The sequence below is a fragment of the Cricetulus griseus genome, chromosome 2, assembly GCF_003668045.3.
Source record: "Cricetulus griseus strain 17A/GY chromosome 2, alternate assembly CriGri-PICRH-1.0, whole genome shotgun sequence".
Classification (NCBI taxonomy): Eukaryota; Metazoa; Chordata; class Mammalia; order Rodentia; family Cricetidae; genus Cricetulus; species Cricetulus griseus.
The window spans coordinates 105163033-105185427 of NC_048595.1; the positions used below are offsets into that span (position 1 = coordinate 105163033).

General features: G+C 35.8%; 1 pseudogene; it reads right to left on the reverse strand.

Moving 5' to 3' along the window:
* Nucleotides 1-15618: 15618 nt before the first annotated feature.
* On the reverse strand, nt 15619-16577 carry LOC100761286 (annotated as a pseudogene).
* Nucleotides 16578-22395: the final 5818 nt, after the last annotated feature.

Sequence of the window (22395 nt, forward strand, 5' to 3'; positions counted from 1 at the left end):
TTTTCTTGACTCCATTTTCCTAGTTCCCAATGCTTCTAGAGTGGTGATACCAGTGTTAAATAATACAAAGATATCAACCAATATGGATTAAAGGATTAGGCATAACTCCTGCAACTATGAAATATCTAAAAATTAAAAAGTAGAGGGGGAAAACAACATAAATTTATCTTGGTCAACATTCTTTAGATATAACCCCCAAATGTCAGATCAAAGTAGAAAATATAGCAAATAAAATATTTCTGTACAACAAAAGAAAAAACAGATTAAAGAGAGGGTGTATGGATTGGAAAATATTTTCAAACCATAAAACTGATAATAAGTTATCCAAACTATATAAAAATATGCAGAAAGAAAACAATCATACAGAAACAGATGAAAAATCTGAAGGGTTTAAAAAATATTTTCAGATGAATCTAAAGCTCAAACTTACTAGATATTTTGTATATACAAATAAAACAACAGCAAAATTGCCACTTCATACTTGTTAGAATGGATGAGATAGAAAGCTGATCAGTGATGGCAAGGATGTGAGGAGAAGAGACCCCTTGAAAAATGTTGGTGGCAAACAGGTGCAAATGCCTACAAAGTTACAAAAGGGAGTGTGGAGTTTCTTCCAAAACCTGAAAATAAAGCTACTATATGACCCAGCAAACCTCAGGGTGGCTCCTTGGATATCTGAAATCAATGTGTAAAGAGGTATCCACCCTTCCATATTGATTGCAGCACTATTCACAATAGACAATTACAGAATCAACTAAGTCTCCATCAGTGGAAAATTTAATAAATCACACGTGGTGGTTTATAACAATAAAATTCAACATAGATGTAAATAACCTAAGATATTCTATCACTTGAAATAACATGGGTTGATTTGTAGCATGCATTCTACATGCAAAAAAAAACAAAAAAAATAAAGAATGCATAGCTTGTGTTCTTACTTACACACTGAAATCTGAAAGAGTGGGACCTGCAGAAACTGGGCATAGGGAAATAAGGCTTATCATAAAGAAGGAAATCACCAAACAAACTTCATGTAGGTAAAACAAATTCATTTCTTTAGATATTTCATACATGATGTTTAATGTAGCTAATAATTGGGTACTGTTTATTTCAGTATCACTAAGGGAATGACTTTCAAATGTGTTCATGAAAAAAACAAACTGTTAAAAGTAAAGTCATGTTATTCACAAATGAATATATAAAAACATTTTAGCATAAGAAATGTTAATAAAGTAGTAATCAAATTAAATTACAAACATAACACATAAATTGTGCCATAACCAAAAAATGTCTCATTCTAGATAAAATGTTAAATTATCTTGAATTTTCTTTATCAATTACAATAAGCTAAACTTGTCTGAGAAATCACTGACCATTATATTTTATTGAGAAAAATTAGTCCAAGCTGACTCAAACAGTTCCTGAGAGATCTTTTCATCTTGATCAAAAATTTCATTGACTTGTGAAAGTTGAATGTCCCAGTTTGGTCTCTCACATCCAGAAATGCTAATTTCCATTTTTAAATTTTAATTACCTGGATATATTGGAAGCCATATTTTGATATGCAATGCATATGTTATTTCTCTAGCTTTGTGGTACACTAGATTTAAAGTACATATACCATTCAAATGAATTATGCTGAGAAGAAATAAAAAGATCAAAACATAGACTTAAGAAATAATAATCTTTGGCAATGTGGATTTTAGGATTGTAATCCCTTACTCTATGTCTAAAATCCACAAAGAGTGAGTACATATCATGTTTGTCTTTTTGTGGTTGGGTTACCTCTATCAGAATGGTTTCTTCGAGTTATCCACACTGCCAGAGATACTAGTAAACGAGGAAGACCCTAAAAGAGACAAACTTTGTCCCCTGGAGAAGGGGAAATGGTCACCATCCCCTGAGCAAATTGAGAACATGAGAAGAGGGGGGGAGGAAGCTATGAGAGTGAGAAGGGAAGAATAGGAAGGATGCAGAGGTCATGACGAAGCAGAAATTTTGAGTCAGATGTAGATTAGAAGAAAGGACATATGATACGTAGGATTTTAGTTGGGGGGTGGTAGAGGAGGGAGGGAGGGAGAAGGGAACTGGGATTGTCATGTAATTCAATCTTGTTTGTAATTCAAATATATAAAAAAATAAAAAAATAAAATTAAAAATTTTTAAAAAGATGCATGCAGTCCCTAGCACCTGGCTGCTCAGGTGTTATAGTTGGCAAGAAACTAATAAAAAAAAGAAATAATCATCTTAGATTCCCAACACAGGAATGCATTCTGCCTCTCAATCAACAGCAACATCAGAAGAGATTATATTGCAGAATAAATGGAATCAACCACATGTAATCTTAAAACAAAAGAAAAAAAGACTGGGGCCTCTTTGGTAGTTTTAACATTTGGTGACAACAGCAAGTGATGGAGTTCTAGTAGTGAAAGCAGAAGATCACCTCTGTCCTAAAGTATCAAAAATTCACTTCATCTGCAGATGGTTAAAAGAAGAGAATTTAATGAAATAATGCAGACATGTATTGTTGGGAGCCATACAGCTTGGCATGAACCTTTAGGCCAAATTTGGCAAGTCACATACTTATAGAACTGTCTTTTGATTAAAAATGGCTTCTAGAAGCATGAGCACTCAGAAGGAACAGCATGACCCAGTCGTTAATCCTTTGCACTGCTGCAATGGATACATCTTCAAAACATATTGAAAGTAAAGCTCAGAGAATATTGCAGAAGAGGGGATTGAATGATTGTAAGAAACAGAGGATCTAAGAGTTTCCTGTGACATTCAATGTGCCTTTTACTAACAACAGAAAATATGCCATAAAGTCTCACCTACATGACTCCCAAACCATAAGCTAAAGAATGATGACATTAATGGACATGCCAAAGTGGATAGGCTAATGACTAGGAGGCCTCAACTCTATACAAAGAACTATAGACAACTGAGGCAAGTTGAGAGCAGGAGAGGTGATCTTCCCCAAGGTAAAGCACACCAACTGGTTGTCCAGTATAAAACAGCTATGAAAACTTATGTACATGTAACATTATATATACTAGACAACTTACATTGAGGAATATATGTGAATATACATTTATGAATGCAACAACAATTAGTTAAAAAAGAAGCCATGAATATGAAGAAGAGGTAAAGGATATATAGAAAGGTATGGAGGGAAGAAAGGGAATGGAGAAATGTTATGATTATATTCTAATCTGAAAAATAAAACAGTAAGAAATATAATGTAATACTTAAAATAAGTTGAAAGGGATTGAGAAAAATATTACAATGCTGTATCTTAACACTACAGAAATTTCTTGAGAAAAATATTTAGCCCAAATAAAAATTTATTTGCAATTTCCGAGTTTCACTTCAGGCCAATAGTCTCCTACAACCTTCCTTTCAAGCTTCATCTCAAAGTCTCACCTTTCATCACTCCAGGTAGTCTCTGCCTGGAAACTGTCCATGCTGACCAGGGAATCAGATAAGCAATTTTCACTTTCCTTCCAACCCTGCAATTCCAATACCCCAGTCTCATAATGAGCCTTGTTGTACCATCTGTTATGGCCTCCCCTCCTGTTCTATCCCCCTCCCAAAGGAACTAAATGGATTTTCTCCTACAGCCTCCACCCATTACCTCATCACTTTGTTCTAGCCTCAGTACATAAGTTATTGTCCCCCAGAAACCCATGGGCCAGTGAATCAGACCCTCATGGCAGACCCAGATTTTCTCCCACCTGAGAACCCTCTCAGCTCCCTGCCCTTCTAACCACTACATATCCCAGCATGTCAGCTCCTAGTACTAGAAACAAGTTCTGTCTGGGATCCTCAGTGGTCACAGTTGGCAAGGACTAAAAAATTTCCCTACTAGGCAATCCAGAGCCACAGACTCTCAAGATAGAGGGTGCAGCGGAAGTCAAGGAAGAGAAAGCCTAGCCACCTAACACAAAACAAGATATCAATATCCACAATTACAATAATCCCAAACCAAGATGCATAGACACCGGCATAAAAACAATTTATAACAGCCAGGACAATGTCTCCAATACAATCCAGCAACCTTAACTGCAGTAGGTACTGAGAAATGAATTTATCTGAATCATAAGACAAGAGCATCAAAATAGCCATAACTGTTCACAAATGAATAAGATGAGAGAAATTTAAGAGAATACAAATAGATTAATGAAATCTATAAAAATAATAGAACTAATTAAAAACTGGTTAATACATGAAAGTATAAATGGAATCACTAAATAAAACCTAAATTGAGGGAAAACTGGAAATAAAAAACGTTAAGGACTCTAATAAGAATATCACAGGCAAACCTCACAAACAGAATGAAATGGATGGCAAGAACTCAGGCATTGAAGCCAAGACAGAAGAAACAGATAACTTGGCAAAAAAAATCCAGACACAAAATATTAAGCTCTGGAAACCCTCTGGAAGAAGAGGCAGATAGAGTATAAATGCCAGAGGGAATGGAAGCCACCAAAGAAACAGGACAGAACCAATGGTGCCCTTATGAACTCACAGATACTGTGGCAGCGTGCACAGGTCTGTGCCAGATGGGGTCCCAGTGCTGAGAGGGAAAGAGACACAAGCCTACATACCAACCCACCTGGTGACTGTTCACAAATGAAAAAGTAGTATTCTCCAACAGTCTTAATGTGCATGCAAACCACTCTTAAGAGCAGGCCCCATGCCCTGCAACAGATAGCCAACACAAAATCAACTCAATGGTATTCTTTGAGGTTCTTTGTCTCACAATGATTTTTTGTCAGTTGTTTTTTGTTGTTGTGGGGGGGTATTGTTTGTTTGTTTGTTTGTTCATTTGTTTGTTTTATTCACTCCCCTACAGTCTTTTACTTATGTTTTATGGTTACCAATTTTGAGTTTATGTGATTTCTATATTTGCCAATGTGTGTCTCTGTCTTTATGTGTCCCTTGTGTTTTTTCTTTGACTCTTTTTGTTTGTTTGTTTTGTCATGTTTATGCTTATTTGTTTTTATTTTATGTAATTCATTTTCTCATTGCATTTTAAAAATATGTTTGTTTGTTTTCTAATGAAACTGAGAAAAAAAGAATGTGGATTAGGGTGTATCAGGAGTTAGTAAGGATGTTGGAAGAGTTAGGGGAGGGAAACCATAATTTTTGTATGAAAAAATATATTTTCAATAAATTTGCAATAATTAAAAAGGAAATAATAAAAAAAGTTTTAGTTCATATTATATTGAAATATTAAATTAAAATTACAATTAATGCAACACTACATAATAACAATTCACTCACTGCCTGATACAATGTTTGCTACCTGGATCACTGAAGCAAAAGTAAGAAGACAATGAGTGCAGTAGAATCTTTATAGTGGTAATTGTAGCTAAGGAGAACCATATTTCCAACTTTGAGTTTATTGGATCAGAATCCTGAAACTACAAACTTGGAACTCCTCAACCACTCAGCTTCCATTACTCTAACTGGAAGCCAATACTGACTGTTCTTTCCACAAGACAGCTGTGAGGGTTGAATGACAAGACAAATTTAATCTCTCTCTCTCTCTCTCTCTCTCTCTCTCTCTCTCTCTCTCTCTCTCTCTCTCTCGTAAGAATGTGACATTTGGTTAGTCACTATTAATTCTCTCCTCTCTTCTCCTGCTGTACTCATTGTAACTTGATTAAGGGCAAACACCCTCAAGATTGGGAATAGCTTATATTTAACATGGATCAATGTTAAGAAAAAAGATACTTTATTTTATGTGATCCTTTGTCATCGAGAAGTCTCTGAGACCTCAATTGCACAGGCTGATGGGTTATGAATTACCATTCACTTCTTACTTAACAGTTGGGAAACTGCTCAGGCTTACCTGAGGTGATTTTTCTCTTGAAAAAAAAATGCAAATCCCTAATGTTGGTGAATAAGACGTAAGATGAGAAGCAGAAAGTACATGCAAAACTCCCAGTTTTACTCTTCACCAGTGGACATTAGGCAGTTGGCAAGAATTAGCATAACAATTTATCTATTTCTTACTCCCAGTCAGGCAGCATCTGGTTTGTAGAGGAAGACTGAACATTTGTCTGCCTTTTCTACCCCCAACTGTTTTCACCATATGCATACATAGAAATAAAAGAAAACTCTAAATCAAATTTAAAAGATGATAGATCATTAGGAGAACTTAGACGTAATTTTCTCTCCAGAGCCAGGGTTAAAATAAGCAAATCTGTTGCCAGCATGAGTGACAAGCCTATTGCATAATTCTGTGACTGGGAAAATATTGAAGGAAGAAGAGGTAACCCCACAACTTTAGCTATCAGTGAAGGAGACCTGCCTGCATAGTTACAGTATTCTGAGCAGAACTACTCCATCCTTCTTACCAGCAAATAACCCATGCAGCAGTTGACAAGTCAACACTACCTATGTTTCTATTCCAATGTGTGTTTTCATAAAGCTAGTGTTCCAGACTCAATGATATACCAGTTATTTTTCTGTTGCTGTAAAAATCTACTATGACCAAATGCAACCTGGAAGAGATTAGGGTTTATTTCTCCTTGTAGTTCCAGAAGATATACAGACCAGCATGGCAGAGAAGACATGGAAACAGGAGTGGTAGGCAGGAATGGAAGTCAAAAAAGCAGAGAAAATGAACACAGCGTGGAGGCAGACTATGATGATTCAAAGCTCGCTCCAGTGATGCTCTGCCTCTAACAACTCTCCACATTCTATAACGTTTCCAAACACCCTTCTATTTGGGGATCAAGTGTTCAAATATGTAAGACTAGGGGGAACAATTCTCACTAAAGACAACACAATGAGTATATAGAAAATTTAAGCAACAATATAAATTGTATTTTAGGAACTGGAGCAATGGCTAAGTTGTAAATGGTGCTTGCTTTGCTGCTCTTACACAACCTGACTTGGTTCCTCACACCCACACTGGCAGCTTACAACTGCCTCTAACTCCTCTTCCAGAGTAACTGACAGTTTCTTCTGGCCTCTGCATTCACATGGTGTGCAGACATACATATAAATAAATACTTTGAATTTTATATGTCTTTTATATGTCTTTTATATGAATTTTATATGTCTTTTATATGTTTTTCTTAAAAAAAAAAACACCAAAAACTATTTCTCATCAAAGCAGCTTAAGGAAAGAGACCAAAATACAAAATATTCAACATAAATAAAGTTAACTAATCAATGATCTTTGAACTATGGCCATTTTTCTATGGTTATACTTGAAGATGAATTTTGGGCAAAACAAAATTTTTACGCTGTTTCACACTCATTCCTAATTTCAGATGGGTAATGATTATTTATGAATATTAATTTGCTAGTTTAATGAAGCATAAGTTTTAAAATATAACATATTTTTACATCATTGCAATTATATTATTCAGATCATAATTTCCTAAAGTCAGAAATGTTTAAAGCTTCGTGTTATTACATGCAACAATAATCCCAGCATTGGAGAGACTGATGAAGGAAAAACCTGTGTTCTGGGCCATTCTGGAATACACAATGGGAAACCCTATCTCAAAACACAATGAAACAGACGTCAAAATGTGCCTATCATACCTGAATCTCTTTTTATTTCTAATTTTTACATTCATGTTTTCTCATTTTATACCTGTTTGATTTTTATATTGGTTTTATAAAACGATCAAGTACATACCTATGCTAATTAGTTCTTGACAAGCAGTGTTGCCTGTGAAGAGGGAACCTCAATTGAAAAAATGTCTCTATATGATTGGCTCTAGATAAGCCTGTGGAGCGTTTTCCTGATTAAAAACTGATGTGGGAGGGCTCACCTGGCTGTAGGTGCTGCCACCCCTGGGCAGGTAGTCCTGGGCTGTATGAGAAAGCAGGCTGACAAGTTCATGGGAAGCAGCACCCTTCATGGTTTCTGTTGGAGATTCTGCTTTTACCTAAACTGTACTAGTATTAATAAAAACTCAGAACTCAGAAATTGAGATAAATTCTGATAAATCCAAGAAACAGCAGAGGGGTGATTGGACGACCCTACCCTCTACCTTTCCTGACCCCAAATGCCCCAGTAGTCTCCCTTTCCCCCTCTTCTCTTCTTGTCCCACTCTATTAAAATTCTTCGGTCCTCCAATATCTCTATGGTGAGTCCAGGCCATCAAATTGCTGACTCCATCCTTGTTTCAAGGTGGCTTTTTTGGCACATAGGATTGGCAGTGTGAACAATTCTCCCACAATTTTCCCCCTTTTTGTCTGAATATAAAGGAAGGGTTTAAACTCTAACATACTCTGAACTATATTACAGTTTACTTATGCAGTTCAAATGGACTTATAAAATTGACAAATGCCTTTTACCTGTTCAAACACTGAACTAAAATAAATCATCTTAAGCTGATTTGTACACACTGTATATTACATACTTGTCTTAATGTAGATACATATGTTACCTTTAAAAATTTTTGTGTTTTCAGAAAAAAACAAAGACCAGAAGCCAAGGAATAGAAGTAGCCCAGGTGATCTAGTCTCTTAAAATGCCTGTTGTAGTTTTCTTTAAAATTCCACATCTAGGACAACTTCAAAGCTGGTAGCTGAGATGGTCTCTAGCCTCACAGACTACTCCATTCAAGACTTCAGATAAGATCTATACTTTCCTATCAGACAGAGAATAAACAAATAATAATACATATAGCTCTTCCAGGACTTAACCATTATCCCCATTTTCTCAGGGTTTTCAAAAGATGCCACTGTCCCCAGACAACAGGAAGCACTCTAAAGAATATGATGTCCACATTTCCAAGATGTGGGAGGGTTTTTGGTCATTAGGCAGGTTATGGATATTTTTCACCATATCCATATGGTGGGGGGGGGAGTTAGTTACAAGTTGTTACTCCTCATTGTCCAGGATAAAAACTAAGCAATGTAGGTTGGATTAAGGAAACTATTTCATAAAAGAGGGGGATATACAAATGATAAGAAGGTAAATTATTGAAGCTATTTTTAAACAAATGAAAAAGCAAATACTAGTCTTACATGTTTTATATTGGTATGGATCTTTGTAGATTGATACAAAGTTAAGGTTATTTTCTTATAATGTATTATATGTTTCTTTTGTTTAAGGAATTATATCTAGGAAGATCATTTAAAATGTAAAATGAAGTTCTTGTCCTCAAAAGCTAGTTAGGATTAAATAGAAAAAAGGAGATGGTGGCATAGGTCTTGAATTCCAGCAGAGGCAGGTGGATCTCTGTAGGTTCAAGGTCAGTTTGGTCTACAGAGTTAATTCCAGAACAGCTAGGGAGGGCTATTATACAGAGAAACCTTTCTTGAAAAGCCATAAAAGAAAAAAAAAGGAAATACATATTATTAGTTAGTAATCTTACTATCAAACTTATAGTCATGTTAGTTATGTTTTCAAGGTCAAACAAAGGTATATTTTAAATATATAGATGATCTTCAAACACTCCAGAATCTACAAAATATATTATTTATAATGTTTTGATAATGTAAGGCATTTCACAGTGAGACACATCTGTACCAATTTATTTCACAGGAAGATGATAGGCCTTGAAGAACCTCCATCAGGTTCTTTCATTTCTAGCAAGTGCCAAGTTAGCCACTGAGTAAAGAAACTGCCTGTCCCTTGGTTGCAAACAGTATGCTGTCAAACTTGGAGAAGCAGAACACAAAAGAAAGCAACTGACAAATTTTTCAAGACAAGGTAGGACAGTCCTCAAATTTCTGCTTCACAGAAAAGTCTGTCAGATATTCTAGACCTGGAGGCCAAGGATAGATGCACCAATGCTGCAAAGGAACCTGTCCAGGCATTAGATGTCTCTGTAGTTTCTTAGGATTGGAAGCTCCTTGCTCTGTATTTCCTGTTTATTCAGGTAATATTATTTCCTTTTGGGGTCTCTAATAGGGTTGAAGATTGGATAGATATAGTTACAATTTTCCATAGTTTTGATAGAAAGTAAATCAGGTAGAAAACTCTAGATTCATTAAGATAGAATATGTAATAAGAGAATTTCTCCAAATTTGTCTAATACAAATGGACTGGACACTTCAATTGCAAGACTTACTTTATAATTGTCCTTATTATATATAATTTTTCTCTATTAGAGTTAAAACCTTTCCTATTTATTTACACAAAATGAGGAAATGTTATGGGATATTTGTACCCTGTGTAATGATGTATTATTGTGGTTACTGTAAAAAAAAAAATTGAATAGCCTGTCGCTGGGCAGCAGGTATAGGTGGAAGTTCCAAAAAGAGCAAAAACACTGTTAAGAAGAAAAGCAAAAGCACTAGCCAGACACAGAGGAAACAGGATGAGCAATAAATAGATAAGGTAATAAGCCTCATGGGAGAATGTAAATTAATTGAAATGGGTTAATTTAAGTTACAATAGCTAGTCGAGACAAGCCTAAGCTAAAGGCCTAGCTTTCTTCATTAATAAGATATAGCTGTGTCATTATATGTGAGATGGTGGTCACAAAAGAAAAATCCACCTTCACCTTTCTTAATGTTTCTGCTTTTCTCTCTGTGATAGACTGTTACCTGAAAATGAAAGGTGAAACAAACCCTTTCCTTCCCAAGTTGCATTACGTCATGGCGTTTATTAAAGTAATGGAAAGCAAACTAGGGCCATGTTTATAATTTATTATCTCTTCTTAGTTTCCAGAAGAATAAACTATTTTTATCTTTATTGTATTTTATCTTTATTGTATTTTTAGACTTTTCTTCTGGGAAGTATATTGTGTTGTATTTTCACTGAATTTGAATGTTTGTTCAGGTGCACTGTGTAGTAACAATTCAAAAATGCACAATTGTGTCCTTTTACTTATTCAATTCTGTTATTTCTTCAGATATGACATTGATGTAGACTTCAGTTTCAGATGTTCTGATTACTCAAAGCCACTTATAAATGCTAGGATTGTTTCACATTAATTGAATTCTATATCAATTCCTTTTGGGGAGAGACTGCATTGTTTATTTCTCAGTCTTTCATTCTTCTCTATATACAGAGCCTGGCCTTGTAACTTCACTTTTCTAGAGATGGAGTGTCTATCCCTGACCCATGACTTTGAACTCAGCCACTGGATCAAAAATGATTATCAGAAGTCACCCATTCAAACATTTGGTATGACTGCATACTTTGCTTTCTACATCCATGAAAAGAGCATGGGTAGCCCATGGGACTAAGCCCATTAAAATTCAGCTAGAAAAAGTTCCTGAATCTTCTAAGTACAAATGCCTCGCAGATTCACAAACAGGGATGTATTAGTGATGCTTCGTTTTCTTTTGCTTTTGTATTTTAGTTGATTGATTTGGTTTGTTTTTCTTTGGGCTATGGTTTTTCTGGATTACTTTAGTATTTTCAATTATGGATAGCTCATGATGGCTTCCTATACCAGTTTCTCAAGTACAGGATTACAAACTTTCATATATGGCAGCAACTAGTAATGGTCTTTTGCTATTGAATTTGGAGAAGCATGATTACATTGAGATGACAAAAGTTATTTGTCAAATGTTGGTATTAATATTTTACTTAATCAGAAGTTAATAACTAAAATTTAAGCTTGCTATAATTGAAACCTAAAATTCTCATATTTTGACTTGGGAAACAAGGATTAGGCGCCGGACAGATATCAAAGCCACTGCAAAAATGGTGAGCTCTGTGGTGAAATTAGAAAATGTTTAGCTATAGCTAATAGCTATAATATTGAAAGGGGACCATGTGACTATCTTTAGAGTAGAGGCAGGTCATTTTGAGGATAACGTAAAAGCATGAACTCATCATACTCGATGCATTTGGTAGGAACTGAAAACAAGTAACTTTCCAATTAGCAAACAGATGTGGAAGGGAATGCATTTCAGGCCAGAGAGTGTAGAAATGGAAGGAAAAAAAACTACTACTCAGCAAAGTAGCTTCAGGAAAGAGACCATGATTTTCATGCTATGGATACAGGGTTTGGAAGTGAAAATGAAGGGCTTAGATCTAAATACTTTTTGTTAGAACTCTGAGGGAATTACAACAATGAACAAATAATAAATCCACTCCACCAAAAAGATTCCAAAAGAACTAAAGGTACAGATCCACAGAACACTAAGTTGTGTCTTGCCTCACCAACTGGTATAATAGAAACTGGTGTTTGTTAGAAAGATTTGGATTATATTTTGGAAAACAAATATGTCAGCATGGAATAAATGAGACAAAGAGACCATTTGCTCTATAAAAAAAATCTTGGTGGATTTCCAATACACAAGTAGAAATTAGACTGTGAAAATTACCCAGATCCCAGAGGGAAAAAATGATTTTTATAGTATTTTGAATCCAAAAGCACTAATTAACTTTGACAAGTGCAGCTCTTAGACATAATCAAGCTACCTACCAACAGTATAGAGAACAGGGTTGGCTAATTGTTTTCGGTCCATTCATATTTTCACTGGAATTTGTTGCTCTATCCATGGAGTACAAGTCCATGATTGACACTGATCTACTATGTGGCTAGTTTTGGACAATCTGTAATAAGTTTGGGTGACAAAGCCAGAGATGTGAAATGCCTTGTGGGTCTCAGTTTACTGTTATATATTGCTAATTTAACCAATTCTGTCATATCCTAGCATATTGGACACATGCCAGCAGACCTGGACTTTGATGGAAAGCCAGTAAAGTCCATCTCAAACTATCCAACTCTCTGATCACATTTAGAGTCATTAAAAAGAATAATTTTATTGCAAACATGATGAATCATTAAGGGATTAAGTTATTTTTATTTGTTTTTCTTTTATAGTTTGTCTCCTGTGAAAATATCATGAGTTTATCTTCCATAGTACTGATTAAAATTCATCTTTATGATTCCAGGGAAGCTTATTAATTTTGCTTTGGATATCCCTTACAATTCTATCATGTATTTGTTCTCCTATAATTTTTAATAAAATCTTTGCACATGGGTAGAACAAATAACACAAAAAATATAATAATATAATGAAGTTCTGTATACATTGCCAAACTTCAACAATCAACTTCTGGCTATAGAGTGTCATCTCTACACCCAGCTCATTTTCTTTTATCTTTTTACTTCCTTGGGAGCACATACCAGGTATCACATCATTTCATCTATAAATACCTCAGGACATACTTCTAAAGCTAAGCACTGCTTTAAAAATCCTAATTAGTTTTTTATCATCTCACTTTAAAATTGATAATTAAGTCAAGTGTCTTCTCCATGTTTAAATGTTTAATCTGTTATTTAAAATAGCTTTCTAATGTTTTACTGAATTAGATTTCTTAGACAGTCAGTGTATTACCATTAATTTATATACTCTTAAATTCTCCAAATTAAGTCAGTTAAGTAACCTTACATCCCACATAAATTTCACCAGTACATATTATTAACATGATTATTGAATTTATTTAAGCATAATAACTGCATATGTATACAATAACACATGCATGCACAGATAGATATTAGATAGACAGTTGATAAATGATAGATGGATAGATTAAATGGATAGATACTCTTGTATCAAAATAACCACAAGAATCAAGTGTAGCAGTGTAATTTATCATCCCAGAGATATGATAGCACTATGAATTTAAAAGTATGATGCTAGGGCAAGGAAGATATTGCCTTTGAGGAAGTTCTGAGCTACACAGTGATATTTGTCTCAAGAAAACAAACAATAACTTTTTAAATTAAAGACAAGTGTAATAATCAATGATAGCAGCTTAAAACATTTCCTGTGTACTTTATATTTAAAGTATGCAGTTTAATTACTTTGATTTAAAATATATAGAGTATTAGAAGTTAAATCAATGTGACAAGAACAAAATCAACATTTGTGTAACATTTGCCTTCAATTTTTAGGAATTTACTTTTAAATTAAATTTGTATTACAATCAAGTGAAGTGGTGCCAGGAAAACTATATAACAGCATGGATGATATGATATTAGATATGTACTTTGTATCTTTCTTTGTCACATGAATTTTGAACTTATCCACAAATTTAAAGTTCAAAAATGCATGCAAACACTGTGAATGTAATGGAATGAGAGTTTTTTCAAATAATATCAAAGGCAAAACCTCTATGTAATAAAAATAGAATTGACTGCAAGAAATGGGAGTCTTCTCAGGATTCATACTTTCATCAGCAACAAATGTCCATACCCAGTAAAAGTGTTTTTAATACACAATTTTGAATAGAAAAAATAACAAAATTAGCAGTAAAAAAATTAAAATGGGGAAAATCTTAATCAAGTCTGTCACAGAAGATGAAAGCACGAAGACCAATTCATCAAGAAAAGAAAATTAAAAGATGGACTGGTCAATCTATCAGTGAGATAATTACAATTATAAGGAAATTTAATTTCACATCCACCATGATAAAAAAAAGTGTGCAGACCAAGTTGTGACAAGAAATTAAAGTACCAGAATTTCCAGTGCAATGCAGGATGATAAGGGGCTGTCAAAATGAAAATCTCACTGAGAAGATACAGCAGGAAAGACAATCTGATTAAGTCTCTTGCAATAAAAGAGTAAGCCAGACTTCAGCATGAAGTCACCTCCACCAAGTGATGGAAGGTTTTTCTAGAGCTGGGACAGAGGGAGTTATAGGACACTGGTGTTTGCAAATTGACCTTTCACAAAGGAGAAATCAACCTCCTTCTTCTTTCAGAACAAGAAAGACTGTCACAGCTTATAGTAAAATTGCCACTGAAGCCAGCTTCCTTCTCCCAACTGGAAGAAAGGACATTTATTTTAGGATATATTTCATTTTTTTATTTCAATACTATAGCATCTCCATGATTGAAAAAAGACTGACTTGTGTTGTAAAACTAGCAAAAGTCATTTAAAAACATTTACCTATTGTATTAGTCAGGCTTTTGTTACTGTAAGAAAATACTTGAGATGGTTTATAAAGAAAAACTTGCTACTCATAGCCTTAGAAGTTTTGACATATTCAAACAGAACCATGACTTTGATGAACAAAATAAATGACCACAAGTATCATTATGTAGACAGTCCAAGGAGATAAAGAATTGAAAGTCATATTCATGCATACATTTCTTATCTTTGTCTTGGTGCCCACATATTTTCCTCTTTTACTTCCTTTAAAAAGATAAACCAAAAAATGCAGATAATTTTTCAATTTTTTTAACGGTTCAAGGTTATTTTGGTGTTTTCATTGGAATGACATTGAGTAGTTTGTTGCATCATCCATATGCAGATCTTATAGAATATTTCAATGTACATCACAGATACATAATACACAAAATAATAATAGAACCGTTATGCACACAATATGCATAATAGACTTACACATTAGAGGCAGGTTGTGACTAATTGAGAACTCATTGGCCTAGACATTTTTGGTGAAGGTGTATAGCACAGACACAGGCTCATGATGATTGAAGCCTGCACATAATTGGCAGTGTGTTTTGGAGACAGTGGGACTGTCACACCAACAAGGTTACCACTATATAAGTACCATTTAGCATCAGAGTAGAATTGTGGGAACTGAGGTTTTCTCCAGACTACCTCAGCACAACCACACTAACCACAGCTCAGATGAGTAGAGTGTGGTTTCCATAGAAACGCTGCTGCAGCCTGGACAGTGAAGCACTGGGGTATCTGAGAACTTTAGAACTGCAGCTTTTTCTGGATCCCCCAGAGTGTATCTGGACTCTTCTTGAAGCAGGCCTCCTCTTCAGAATTTAGGATCACCTTCACAATATCTGAGATTCCATTTTGTCCCAGGACACAAGGGATGCTGAGGATGACATCATTCTTGAATCCATAGAGACCCTTAATCATGGCAGAAATGGGATGCACCCGCCTAGGATTCTTCACTATGCTCTTGGCCAAGTTGGCCACTGACAGACCAATGGCCCCGGATGTATAACCTTTCAGTTTGATCACCTCATAGGCACTGTCAACAACCTGCTTGTGAACCTCCTTACACTGCTCCTTGTCAGCATCAGTGCCCACTTCTGGATTCATATTCTTCAGGGAGACACCAGCGACATTAACACTACTCCACACAGGCACACTGGAGTCTCCATGCTCCCATAAGACCTATCCATGAGAGCTTAGCCGGTGAACACCCAAACTTTCTCCCATAAGGTAACCAAACCGGAAAGCCACTTATTTTCCAAGCCACATAGGTCAAGATATCCACTGGGTTTCAAACAATAAGCAGCTTGCAGTTTGGACTATACTTCACAACTTTGGGAATGATGAACTTGAAGATGTTCACATTTCTCTGGAGCAGAATGAGTCAGCTCTCTCCCTCTTGCTGTCGGGCCCCGTTGTGATAATGACCGGCTTGGAGTTTGCAGTCACACTATAGTCTTTGCAGAGACAATTTTTGGTGTTCTGAAGACAAGGCTGCCATGCTGGAGATCCATCATCTCTCCCTTCATCTTTTCTTCCATGACATCAACAAGGGCAAGTTTATCTGCTAAGTCGTTCATTAGGATACTGATGGCAAAAGCCATGCCAGCAGCATCAACCCCAACAACTGTAATATTGTACTGGGGGACCTGTTCTTCCTTAAGTAGATTCACTATCAGCTGGTCCTTGATGGTTGCCATGTTGGACTTTGAACTTTGTGGGAGTACTAGTGCACAATAAACAGCAGTGGGTAAATAGTCAAATGGTCTGGTATTGAGAACACAGACACAGGCTCCAGTAACTTTAAAATATTTTAAGGAAGAAGTTGGGGTCCTCTGATGCAAGAATCCATGGTCATGTCCAGAAACCAAGGGACTTCCCATTTGTTCCATCTTATATGTCTACATCAGCTTGTATTAGTTCCACCTGCTATCACTACATCAGCTCCTTTTAAATGCCCTTAGAGCAAGGTTGAACACAGTGTTCTTTAGGTGACATTTAGTACCTAAATTCTAGGATATCATAATGGGACAAGGAAAGGATTTACAATTACAAACTTTTGCAAATAAATGGAAGTTTTGTAAGTAAAACTTTCTTCATAAAGTAATGGATGAGCACTCTATAGTTTGACTTTTAAGATTCCTGTGATCATGGATAAGAGGAATAACCTAATCTAAAAAAACAAACTGTACTAATCCTCTATATTAGAATGAAGACTTACACATGCCACAAGAATTTCTGATGACTATTAAGCAGGTAAAATATTTCGGGGTACCTTGAAATGAAAAAACTCAAAAACAGTTCTCTACCAATTTAGTCATGAAAAATGTTTTCTATACAGCAGGCATCATGTCAGGCTCTAGTGTTGAATTTTAATGCTAAAGACAGTGGATAATCTGTGTTTTCATAAAATATGCAGGGAAAAGAAAAGGAGAAAATAAACATTAGGAACTTTTGGTCTTACAGAAGCTTCTCAGTTTTAGGAGGTCCCATTTATTAATTATTGATCTCAGTGTCTGTGCTGCTGCTGCAATGTTCAGGAATCGGTCTCTAGTACCAATTCATTTATGGGAACTTCCTACTTTATCTTCTAATAGGTTCAGTGAGGCTGGATTTTTGTTGAGGTCTTTGATCCATTTGAACTTAAGTTTTATGCATAGTGATAGACATGGATCTATCTGGAGTCTTCTACATGCAAGTGTCCAGTTATGCCAGCACCATTTGTTGAAGATGCTTTCTTTATTCCATTGTATAACTTTAGCTTCTTTGTCAAAAATCAGGTGTTCTTAGGTATGTGGGTTAATATCAGGGTTTTCAATTCAATTCCATTGGTCTACCTGTCTATTTTTGTGCCAATACCAAGCTGTTTTCAGGACTATAGCTCTGTAATAAGACTTGAAGTCATGGACGGTGATGCCTCCAGAAAGTTCTTTATTGTACAGGGATGTTTTCCCTATCCTGGGTATTTTGTTACTCCATATAAAGTTGAGAATTGTTCTTTCAATGTTTGTTAATAATTGTGCTGGGATTTTGATGGGGATTGCATTGAATCTGTAGATTGCCTTGGCAAGATTGTCATTTTTACTATGTGGATCCTACCTATCCAACAACATGGAAGATTCCTCCATTTTCTGGTATCTACTTTAGTTTTTTTCTTTAAAGACTCAAAATTCTTGTGATACAGGTCTTTCACTCTTTTTATGCTTAGTATTACCCCAAGGTATTTTATGTTGTCTATGGAAAATATAAAGTGTAATGTTTCTCTGATTTTTTTCTCAGTGAATTTATCATCTGTATATAGTGGGGCTACGGATTTTATTGAGATAATCTTATATCCTGCTACTTTGCTGAAGGTATTTATCAGCAGTAGGAGTTCCCTGGTAGAGTTTTTTGGGTCACTTATGTAGACTATCATGTCACCTGTAAATAGTGAAAGTTTGACATTTTCCTTTCCAATTTGTATCCCTTTGATCTTCTTTTGTTATCTTATTGCTCTAGCTAGAACTTCAAGAACAATATTGAAGACATAAGGAGAGTGGACAGTCTTGTCTTGTTCCTGATTTTAGGGAAATCAAGTTGAGATTCTCTCCATTTATTTTGATGTTTGCTGTTTACTTGCTGTATGTTGCTTTTATTATGTTTATGTAATTTCGTGTTATCCCTAATCTTTCCAAGACCTTTATCATGAAAGGATGTTGGATTTCTCAAAGGCTATTTCAGCAAGGACAAAGTCAGCAAGACAAAATGGCAGCCCACAGAATGGGAAAAGTAATTCACCTATGACAGAGAGCTGATCTCCAAAATTTACAAAGAACTCAAGAAGCTAGTTTCAAAAACATCAAATAATCCAATTAAAAGGTGGGACACAGAACTAAATAGAGAATTCTCAATACAGGAACCTAAAATGGCTGAAACACACATAAGAAACTGCTCAACATCCTTCGACATCAGGGAAACACAAATCAAAACAACTCTTAGATACCATCTTACTCCTGTCAGAATAGCTAAAATCAAAAAGAAAAAAAAAACACCAATCACAGTTTATGCAAGTGGAGAGCAAGTGGAGAAAGGGGAACACTCCTCTACTGCTCCTGGGAGTGCCAACAACTACAGCCACTTTGGAAATAAGTATGGTGATTCTTCAGGGAAATGGGAATCAGTTTAACACAAAATCTAGTAATTCCAATCTTAGGCATATACCCAAAAGAAGCACATTCATACAACAAGGACATCTATTCAATAATGTTCATAGCAGCATTATTTGTAATAGCCAAACCTGGAAGCAACCTAGATGCCCCTCAACTTAGGAATGGATGGAGTTAATGTGGTACACTTACACAATGGAGTACTACTCAGAGGGAAAAAACAACAACAATGGAATCTTGAAATTTGCAGGCAAATAGATGGAACTAGAAGAACCATTCTGAGTGAGGTAACCGACTTGCAAAAAGACAAAAATGGTATGTACTCACTTATATATGGATTTTAGACATGGAGGATGGGATTGCCAGCCAATAGAGAAGCTAATAAACAAGGACCCTAAGAGAGATACACATAGTCCACCTGAGCAGGGAAAAGTGACAAGATCTCCTGAGAAAATTGGGATCATTGGGGTATGAGAGAGGGAGCTAGGAGAATGAGAAGGGGAGAGGAGGAGAGGTAGAGAGGATATGAGGGTACAGGAAGGTTGAGTTGGGGAAAGAATAAAAGAGAGCAAGATAACAGATACCATAATAGAGGGAGCAGTTATAGGTTTATAGAGAAATCAGGCAATAGGGAAAATTCTGGAGGATGACGCCAACTAACAATCTAAGCAACAAAGGAGAGGCTACCTTAAATGCCCTCCCCTCATAATGAGATTGATGACTAACTTTTATGCCATCCTAGAGCCTTCATCCAGCAGCTGATGGAAGTAGAAGCAGACACCTACAGCTAAACACTGAACTGAACTGGAATCCAGTTGCAGAGAAGGAAGACTGATGAGCAAATTAGTCAAGATCAGGTTGATGAAACCCACAGAAAGAGCTGACATGAACAAGGGGGAGCTCTTGGCCCCCAGAGTGATAGCATGGGACTGATCCAGACCTCATGAATGTGTGTGTCAGTGAAGAGGCCTTGGAAATCTATGGGGCCTCTTGTAGTACATCAGTACTTATAACTAGCACAGGAGTGGACTTTGTGAGCCCATTCCATATAGAGGTATATTCTCTGAGCCTAGACACACAGGGGTGGGCCTAGGCCCTATCCCAAAGGATATGACAGACCCTGAAGATCCCCTATCAAAAGACTCACACTCCCTGGGGAGCAGAAAGGATACAGGATTGGTAGGATGTTAGTTGGGGGGTGTGTGCAAGGGAGGATGGGAAGGAGAGGGAACTGAGATTGACATGTAAAACAATGTTTCTAATTTAAATAAAAATGGAGAAAAATAACTTTTTGTCTCTAATTGGGAATGTGGGAAATTGTCCTCTGGTCTCTACAGAGTGAAGTATATTGAAAGTTCAGTCTAATTGGTTCATTCCTTCAGGACATCCCCCATAACCCAGCTCCTTTTTATTATATCGCCATGACATGCAGAATATTTATTTGCCAGTGTTCCTTGCTGAAATGTACTCTTTCTTTCAGTAGGAAAGGCTTATGTGTTTGACTGCCAGGGAGGGGGCAATAAAACATACAAATGTGATTTCTTTATATCAGATCTTTTTTTCTAATGGGAAAAATTATCTGCATTTTTTATTCATTTTTTAAGAGAAGTAGAAGAGGAAAATATGTGGGGACATAAACAAAGATAAGAAATAGACACAGAAACAAAAAGCAAAGGAGACAGAATTTCATCAGATTCTGAAGCATATGTTAATTGGTTTTTAAATCATTTTCTGCTTTTTCTATAGCTGGGTCATGGAGCATTTATCACCTCAATCATTGCTGTTTGAAACTACTAATCAATCAATTAACCACTTCAAAGCTTTTAAGATTTTACCTGATAAAGAAGGCACCTTTCTGGAGACTGTCAATTCACTTGTATTTACCACATCCCAATGCTCACTCCAATATCTAGTGTACAGGGTAAGAACTTGGAAAAACTGTTTTTGATTATTAATGAATAGGTACAGAATTCTGTCTTCAGGAAAAGAAGAATCTAATCTCTGATCTCTATTACTCAATGAAATAATATTCCCAGATAAATTAAGAAAACATCTTACTGAGATGTTAAAGGTATTTTTATTGTTTTAAACTCTACGCTTCATTGTGTACCCATTAAGCGAGGGTTTCTTAACCTTCCAAATTTTGTGGTGACCCCTAACCATAAAATTATTTCCTTGCTATTTTGTAACTGTAATTTTGTGAGTGTTTTAAATCACAATGTCAGTATCTGATGTGTAAGATATTTGATAGATGACCCTGACAGGTCATGGGCCACATGTTGAAAACTGAAAGTTATGTAAACCTGAATTTCAAGATTCACTACCTCATTGCAATAAAAATATGTTAGTAGCACAGTAGTAGTTCTAGAAAACACTGAATACCAGCCACTTCAAAAATGTAGACCTGTAAGGTAGTCAAAACATCTTTCCAATTCCAGATCAGCCACAAATTAGCCTGTATTAGTCAAGGTCCTGCACAGCAGTCATTCTTTGTTCATTAATCTTTTTCATATAATATATTCTCATCTTGGTTTCCCATCCCCTAACTCCTCACAGAACCTTCCCACCACCCTACCCACCCAACTCCCCACCCATTCTTTCTCTCTTTCTTTAGAAAGCAAGCAAACAGCAAAAAAAAAAAAAAAACACACAAGAAACAGACATGTAAAAAGCATTATTGATAAAAACAGGAAATCAGAAATCATTACTTACAAACAAAAGACCAATAATACATGAATTGCTCAAACAAAACAATTTGAGACAAAAAGTCCAGAAAAATTCCATTGAGTGTGCTGGCCATGCACTGTTGGGCATGGGGTCCACCTAAAATGTGGTTAACATATCTAATGGTTCTCCATTAGAGAAAACTGTGTTTTCCTTTGCAAGTGGGTGTCAATTATAGATAGCTTCTTCATTAGAGTTATGAGCAGCTTTCATCCTTATTACCCATAGAAAAAACTAGTCTATAATCTATTTCATAGGATTATTGAAAGGTTAGATGTTATAAAAATGGGTCAGGGCATAACACATATTAGATATTCTATATAAATTAGCTAAGTGTGCTGTTATCCATTTTACCATCTGCAGGATACCTAAAGGATATTTTATGCATTTAAAAAATAGAAAAGAATAATCAATAGTAGTAGATGAATTTTTGTGGGCAGAAGCTTCTGTCCTCCCCAGTACTGTAGCCATTTAGTCCCAAATAAACACACAGAAGTTTATGTTAATTATAAATTGTTTGGCCCATGGCTCAGGCTTTTTATTGGCTAGTTCCTCTTAATTATTAACCCATTTCTATTAATCTGTGTATCTCCAGGTGGTCTTGGATTACTGGGTATGCCTGAGCCTCTTGCTTTCTCAGCAACTACATGGCATC